Source organism: Arvicola amphibius, chromosome 7, assembly GCF_903992535.2.
Source record: "Arvicola amphibius chromosome 7, mArvAmp1.2, whole genome shotgun sequence".
Taxonomy (NCBI): domain Eukaryota; kingdom Metazoa; phylum Chordata; class Mammalia; order Rodentia; family Cricetidae; genus Arvicola; species Arvicola amphibius.
In genome coordinates, this window is record NC_052053.1 from 75,790,168 (window position 1) to 75,797,878 (window position 7,711).

General features: G+C 48.1%; 1 protein-coding gene across 1 annotated transcript in view; it reads right to left on the reverse strand.

Annotated features, from left to right (window-relative positions):
- Positions 1-6,172, reverse strand: part of Bdkrb2 (bradykinin receptor B2) — a 28,955-nt gene extending 22,783 nt beyond the window's left edge. Inside the window, exon 1 of the mRNA XM_038338141.1 lies at positions 6,078-6,172. The gene's annotated coding sequence lies outside the window, so the exon portion shown is untranslated. The remainder of the gene's footprint in view (positions 1-6,077) is intronic.
- Positions 6,173-7,711: the final 1,539 nt, after the last annotated feature.

A 7,711-nucleotide genomic window follows, 5' to 3' on the forward strand; every position in this document is an offset into this window, starting at 1 on the left:
TTTCCACAGTGAACAATAAATTTCCCTAACAGTGATCTCTGAAGTCTCCAGAAAGATGATGGGGCCCCACAACAACGATTGTACCTGGATCATAATGATGCCATTGAGCCAATAAACTCCACTCCAAGATTGACTTTGGGCTACAAACTGCTCAGGACAGTTCCAAGGTGGCTGGCTGAGATGGTCCAGCCTCAGGACCACTCTAGCCAAGACTTCAGATAAGGTTTAGCCATTACTCAGAGACAGGCTGCTAACAATGCAGCTAGTCCTCCTAAGACTTAACCATTGTTTTAATTTTTATAGGGTCCTAGAGAGATGCTGTCACCAGCTAGACAGGAGGAAGTAATTCTAAGAACATGTCACCCCCTTTCCCTATAGGTGGGGTGAATGGCTTTGGTTTTTCTCAGGATCATGGATAATGTTCATCTGTCGGGAGTTGGTAATTAATTGTTATAGGGTTGGGGTGGAACAATAGAGGTTAGACTCAGGGATCTCATTTGGAATAAAAAAGGGGGATGATATGATAGGATAATAAAATAGATTATTGTATCTACTTGCAAACTAAGAAAGCAGCTATCAGCTTTAGATAATTTGCATTGGTATGGATTCTTGTATATTGATACAAATTTAAAATTATTTTTGTCATACTGTATATATATTTCTACGTCTGTTTAGGATATTTTGTATATTGATGCAAATTAAGGTTATTCTTGTCATATTGCACTATACATTTCTACCTCTGGTTAAGAAGTTTTTATATATTGTCACAGTTTTAAGGCCATTGTCCTTACACTGTACATTTATTTATAGATTGTATATATTTATAATGTGAAGCTTTACTCTTTAAGCTATTTGGCTATAAGAATTGCAGTTTAATTGCCATCCATGTTTGTCAAACTTATAGTCATGTTCATTAGGTTTTCTAGGTGTGCAGAGATATATACCACAAAGATAGGTCATCTTCAAACACTCAAAGACCTACAGAATATGGCATTTACATGTTTTAATAACTTAGAACTCTTTTGAGGTGAGATATGACTGCTCCTTGCAGCACTGATCTACTCCTGAGAGGATTATGTGCACTGAAGACTCTTCATATGGAGTTTGTTTTCTTCTTGGCAAAATTGATCTACTGGGCAAAAAAAACCCTGCTCTTGCCTTGATTGCTGACAGTAAGCATTATGTCCAATCCAGACAAACAGGACACAAGGAAAAGTAACTGTCAAACTTTGCTGAGACAGGGTAGGACAGTCCTTTAAAGTTTCCTGCTTCAGAAAATTGTATGTCAGATATTCTAGGCCTATAAGCCAAGGTTGGAAGCCCCAACATCACAGAGAAATCTTGGGTGACTGTTTAGGCAGCCGGCTATTCTGTCATTTTCTTGCAATTTTGGAAATCACTTGTCTGCACTTCCTGCTTACTTGGGTAATATTTTTTTTCTCAGGTCTTTGATGGGGTTGAAGACTACATAGTTACAGTTATAATCCTCACGAATCTTAGCTAAGGACCTATAAGATACAAACTTAGAGTCTTTAAGAAAGGGCAACTATTAAAGCAATCTCTATAAAGATTGCCTTTTACCTACAGTCTGGACATCTAAGATGTAGTTCTTACTTGATATGGTTCTTTTTGTTGTTGTTGTTGTTTGGTTTTTCAAGACAGGGTTTCTCTGTAGATAACTTTGGAACCTGTCCTGGAACTCACTCAGTAGATCAGGCTGTTCTTGAACTCACAGAGATCCACCTGCCTCTACTTCCCCAGTACTGGGATTAAAGGCAAGTACCACCACCACCTGGTTTATAGTTCTTATTGTACATAGTTTTATATTAGGATTAGAAGCTTCCTTTTTATTTTAGACTAAAAGGGGAAAATGTTGTGAGAATTCTATCTGACAGCATATTGTATTGGGGTGGCTTGGCCCTATGGGTGTGGTCTTGTCTGGGTATGTGACTAGGTAAGAACTGAAAGTGAAGATCGTGCTTGTTCCTTCTGCGATGTGTGGGAGCTGGCAGAGCTATGGCTTAGAGTTCCCCTTGGCCATTTGGGAACGAAGTTACGACTCTGAAGTGTCGAGCTTTTCCCCCATTGGGATCATTAGAGCAGCTGGTGACATAACCCAGATTTCTCCTTCTGTCTTGTAATTATTGTGCATGGATTCGATATTAATAAAAGGTAAAACAATCCTCAGGTTTCCGACTTTACACTGTCTCTTGGCATCTGATACCTTCTCTTTTCAGATGCCTGGCTTTCACGGGAGATCCCCACGTCCATGTGTAAGGACACACATAGACACTCACAGGTCCACTGTCCTCATTTCTGCATGCAGCAGTTGAGCAACCAATCTGTCTTGTTTGCTTTCTGTTGCTGTGAGGAAGATCATGACCAAAAGCAGCCTGGGGAGGGAAGGGTTTATTTGACTTACATATCCTGGAACACGATCCATAGAGGAACACAGTTCCAAGGCAGGAACTTAAGATAGGACCTTGGAGGCAAGAACTGAAACAGGGACCCTGGAGGAAAGCTGCTGACTGGCTTGCTCCTCAAACTGCTTGCTCCTCCTGACTCGCTCAGTTTGCTTTCTTATTATACAACCCAGGACCACTTGCCCAGGGAGGATACCGATCACAGTGGGCTGGCCCTTCCACACCAATTATTAATTAACAAAATGCTCTTGTTAATTAATTAATAAAATGCCTTAACGAAATGGCATACCTACATGCCAGTGTTTGGATGCATTTTCTTAATTGGTTCCCTCTTTCCAGATAACTCTGGCTTGAACGAAGTTGTCAAAAAACTACTGCATCACCTCAGTTTTTGAGGCACTAGAAGAGGAATCCAGGACTTCACCCATACCAGGCAAGTGCTCTGAGGCACTTATATTGAGATATAAGTGTTGCTTTATGAACACATTGCAGTGACTGATCACATGCATCCTATAATAATCAAATCAGATCAATGAACGTGCGTCTCTCAGGCTAACATTTTTGGTGCGTGGAGGACCTCACACATAAGTAGCACTAGACAATTCACAGTGTTGAACAGAAGCCACTGCCCGCGGGCTGTGCTTTGGCGGTGCTATAGCGTGTGTCTTCCCCTCACCTTCTTTGTGACCAGTCTCCCAGTGGCACTGCTGTGGGACAGTAGGGTTGTCCCTTTACATATCACACTCTCGAGGGGGGGGCTCCAATTTGAGTTTTATGATGCTTTCTGATTCAATTACTGTTTATAGCTGAGAGAGCCAAGGCTTAGAGAGCTAAATCACTTGCTCTAGGCCACGTGGAAGGGGAAGGGGGGGTTTCAGTTCTAGCTTAGCTTCAGAAGAGGGGAGAAAAGGAGAGGAGAGAATAGAGGAGAGGAGGGGGAGGAAAGGGGAGGAGAGGAGAGAGAACAGGGAGTGGGGTCTCATACTCAGAGGTATCCATCTAACCTGTGCTCTAAGGGGCTTTGCTGGACTCCCCTGAAATAGGACGATTGTCCCCAATCACAGGCAAGCAAGCAGAGACTGAGAAAGTCTCCCTCAGTAAGTGACACAGTTGAGATTTGTTTGTGCCACCTCACTCTGGCCTCTGACAATGGGGGTTATGGGATTCCACCGTCTTCTGGCCTCCAGAGTCTACGAGCCACCACCTTGGTGATGGAATCAGAGAAAGATGGATTCTTCAGTCTACTCTGGAATGCAGCCCTGGATGTAGGCTCCCAGAAAACCAGAAAAGCTTGCCATTCAGCCCGTTTCATAGAGGGCAGATGAAGGATTGTGGACATTCCATCTACAGAGGCCAAGGAAAGCTGACCAGTGTAACCCTCACAACAGTAAATGGAGTCCTGGCTTTGGGGGAGCTGGTTGCCTCTGCCTGAGGCAGGGATTGCTAGCCTTACAGCCCTCCTGAGATGGACCAGGTCATAGCAATGGCGGCTCTCTGATCCAAGCAACATGCATACTAAGGCAGTTGCTGGGGATTTATGAACCAGTGAGCACGTTAGAAGTGGTCACTCGGGGACTCAGGTGTGAGTGGATCTGGATCCCTTTACTGATGACCTTTGGCCTTTGTTTGTTTGTTTGTTTGAGACAGGGTTTCTCTGTGTAGCCCTGGCTATCCTAGAACTTGCTCTGTTGACTAGGTTGACCTCAAACTCTCTGAGATCCTCCTGCCTCTGCCTCCCGAGTATTGGAAATAGAGGCCTGCACCACCACCACCCAACGGCCTTAGATGCACAGAACACTTAAGGGGAAAATACAAAGGGCTCCCGTCTAACCCCTGCTGTCCCTGTAGTTTATCTTTCTCCAGAATGTCACAGGGAGGTGCTCACAGTGTCGCCTTTCCAAAGCAGCTCCTTTGACTTAGCAACACGCTGTGTGCTCTCAGGGCCTTCTCTGTGACCACGGTATATTCATTCATTTGTCCAACGTTTCATGTGCTCAGCAAACAGTAACCATGGAGGCAGTTCTCAAGCAGAGAACTATATAGCCCATGAGCAGACAGATACAGAGGGACCGTTCCCATCTTCATTCTGCAAGCCCAGGCTTATTGGCAGGTCTACAGGACTCTCCCTTGCACCACCTGGTCCCTTGCTGGCCACAGCTGCACAGCAGAGAGGGGCAGCCCCAATGTCACTCTCAGACACCCAGCCAGTCACTGCATTAGCAGAGGTCATATGGTCCAGCTATTCTGGGCTTGGTCCCCTTTGCTCGGCATCTGATGGATTCCCTGTAGAGCGGTCTCCTCACACTGGCTCAGTCAATCATTCTAGCTTTCTCTTATTTAGAGGTGACAGAGCCTGAATCCCATAGTTATGGGAATTCCTGGGCGATGTACACAAGACATTGGTGAGGTTGTTGTCTCCTCCAGACTCAGTTTCCCCATCTGTGCTGGGGGCCTTGAAGAGCGTGGTTACAGAGGCCTTTTTAATACACTGAGCTGTGGTGCCAACATTCAGGGTAGGCCTGGCATGAACTCTCAGGGTTCCCTGCCAGGCAAGCGCATGTGCTTTTCCATTTTTAATATTTTCCCCAGCAAGCAGAGGAAAAGAGCAAACTCTAAGTTCCCGATACTCACAATTGTGGGGGGTTCCCAATACCTTCACTGCTGTTGGGGCACAGTAGGGGCATCAGTTCCTCAACAAGCCCTTCTAGGACACAGAAGGGCCAGAAGATGTGGCTGGCACAGCACCACACCCACACCCAGCCAGAGCTCCTGCTTCCTGTGCACTGTTTGAGAGAGCCACGGGCAGCTTGTGACTCAGGAAGGCACATTCTAACCTGCCTAACCCACGAACATCACCGCGGCCACCCCACACAGGCTACCGACTACCAGCTCAGCAATGGGAGTCGTAAACCACACGTGTAACATGTCCCAGGAGGACCAGATTTCTGTCTCTGCATTAAAAGGAGTCACTAAGTCTTCTCTGGGGCCCTGGCTTTGCAATACAAAACCTTCACCAACAAAGTCACCCACGGGACATGGAAGCAGAGCTGGGACTCGAACCCAAGATAACACACCAAGCTCACCCATGGCCACCACCTTGAAGAAGGACCAGGACGGGAGTGACACAAAGCCTTTGCGGATTAAAGCTGCCACCACTGACACAGATAGGGCACATCAGTCAGTGTAGACAAAGTCTCTTTGCTGTCTTAACCTCGGCTCCAAGGAGCAATCGAGCCCACCTTACAGACAGAGAAAGCAAGACTCAGACATTGCAGACTCTCAAGGGACCATCAGTGGCCCAGTGAGTGAAAAGCTACTCTCACGACACCTGTCCCGCAGCTGCCTTGCACTGTGCGGCTTCCAGCTTTAGCCTTGGTGTCCACCTGGAGCCTATAAAACTCAAATCACTGGCCACTCGCGGCAGCTCGGGGTAGGGGGAGATGAGCGGAACAGACAGGGAAAATCCTTCTGATTAAGTAATTGTAACCCTTCCTCCAGCTATTTGTCAGACCTAGGAGAGGAAGGGAGTCTTCCTCCAACTCCTCAGGACTATAGAACCTCTGGGATCCTGGGACTTGTCCCAGTCTCTGACCAGGACCTTTCTTTGCTGGGACATTTGGACTCTCCATGGACTAGTTCTTGCTGGACACTCACCTTTTCTGGAGCAAGCCGTGTCTGTGTTCTAGTGAGTCCCTTGGTCCAGGTCCAGCGACTGCCTGTCGTGTGTCCCCAGTCCTGCTCAGTCTTCTGAGGAGCTGAGCTGGAGTGGCACGGGAGAACAGCTCATCTTTCAAGGGCTGGCCGCTGATGTCATCACTCTCCTGGGCACTCCTCCCTCCACCTCTAGCTCAGCTCGAGCTCCCAGCCCAGCCTGGGGAGCAGCAGCAGCAGCAGCAGCAGTGGCAGCGGCAGCAGCAGCAGCTCCAAGCTGCGATGTTTTTGGACCTTCCCAGCTGCTGGGGGCCAAATTGGGATGGCCACAGGTAGCTTTCCATTTGTGCAGACTGTTGACAGGGAGCCTGGAGTGGCAAATGTTTTCCCTGCAGCTAGAACGGCCACAGAAGGAGCACGTGAATGCCTGTGTTCAACATAACACTGCTTACCGTTACTGGTTGTTTTGCTTCTGAGTTTTAGGTGCAAACAGTGGGCATTTCCCTAGAGGGTGTAACTAGAAGGCAGCCCGTTGGCCAAGGAACTTCTGAAAGTGTTTTATTTTGTTTTTGCTATGCACACCTCCCAAGGGTGCTGTGGCAGAAACTGGGATACGTCTCAGAGAAGAGACACACTGCTGGCCGAGTCCTTGGGCCAGATGTGTGTGGGCCCCTGTCAGACCCTGATTTCCTCTGAGGAATTTAGAAGCAGTTTCTTCCCCCACCTCCTAGCTCTGGGGATGTTCATTCCCTTTGAAGATCTGCTAAAGATCTACAGTGCTTTCCAGTCCAGATCAGAGGAGTGAAGGATGCTGGGAAGGTCAGAGACTAGCCAAGAGTGAACCCAAGGCTCTAGGAATCCACACAGAGCCCCAGCTAATGACCTCCCCCCCCAAATATCTCTCAGTCAAGCTCATACATTGCGCACGGGAGGTGGGGGGGAAGTGTCGGGTCAAATGTCACCACAGGGATGGGAGGTGGATGGATTGGCCTGAGGATTAGCCCTGGCTTGACTTCGGACTAACTGAAGTTGAATCAAGGCTCTTCTGACCGGGGTATGCCATTGCCTCATCTGAACCTCTGTCCTGTCTGACCACAGGGAGCTCCCGTGGCCCTGGGTCTCTGGTTCACCTAGGTGAATGAGCCTGCTGGCTGGCTAGCCCTTTGTGCAGATGCCGTGTGCCTCCCCACTCCCGCAGGGAAGACAACAATCCCCAGCACAGCACTGAAGGGTCACAAGGGAAGGATCCATCCACGAACTTTGTAGACCAGGCAGAGAAGTCAGCCTGGGGACCCACAGGGTCGAGGCCATATGGTTTGGGGTTAGAGGTCTGTCTGTGCATAGTGAGACCCAGACTCAAAACCAAGAACAAAACTCCCAAAGTCCCACTATCTTGTCCCCATTCTTTAGTCCTGGCTGGATGCTGCTGGGTCTGGAGTGGCTGGCTCAGTTTACATTACAACTGTTCTCATTCTGGTGGGGAGCACCTCTCTCACTGGTTTCTCACTCTGGTGGGGAGCACCTCTCTCACTGGGTTCTCACTCTGGTGGGGAGCACCTCTCTCACTGGGTTCTCACTCTGGTGGGGAGCACCTCTCTCACTGGTTTCTCACTCTGGTGGGGAGCACCTCTCTCACT